A 780-nucleotide genomic window follows, 5' to 3' on the forward strand; every position below is an offset into this window, starting at 1 on the left:
TCAACTGTTTATCATTTTCAAACATGTAAACCAGGCACGGTAAACCTTACAGTAGTACTCAACACTGATTACTGTCACACTTTCGAAATTCCGTTACATGTAACTAGTTACTCCCCAACACTGTATATGGACAGTGTTGTGAAGGTTACTTTGGAAATGTAATAGGCTACAGATTACAAGTCACGCTATTTAAAATGTAATAGTAGTGTAACTTTTTCAATTACTTTATTAAAGTAATGTAACTGATTACTTTTGATTACTTTTTGATTACTTTTCTAAATTTCTAATGAATGTTTATTTGCAACTGTTAATCATTTTCAAACATTTACACCATGCCGGGGTATCCTTACAGTAGTGCTCAACACTGTCAGACTTTCAAAATCCTTCATCACTTGAAATATAAATGTATCTTAGCAGTGTGTGGACACAACCACCCTACAATTATAAAAATCCATTCACTCCTTTCTTTTTAATCCCCCAAAATCCTAAACAGGCTCAATTATCAAGCCGTTTTGATTCTCTGAGCAGTATGATGTCATATTGTTCAGGCCCCGCCCACAACCGCTAATGTACTGTCCAATATTAGCATATTTTCGCCCTCAGCCAGTTGTACAAAGTCCATAATTTTCTCCACGCTCCAGCAGCTGTAGTGACAATGTCTTGTAAGCAATGCAGGTGTTTTGTAGTTTTGTGATGTAGAAGAACATAAGAATCTTAATTTTCTCCCGACATCAGAGCCACTGAGGACGCAGTGCATTAGTTTTGTTTTTAATGGTAATG

Source organism: Sinocyclocheilus rhinocerous, unplaced genomic scaffold (genome assembly GCF_001515625.1).
Source record: "Sinocyclocheilus rhinocerous isolate Xijiao unplaced genomic scaffold, SAMN03320098_v1.1 scaffold1715, whole genome shotgun sequence".
Lineage (NCBI taxonomy): Eukaryota > Metazoa > Chordata > Actinopteri > Cypriniformes > Cyprinidae > Sinocyclocheilus > Sinocyclocheilus rhinocerous.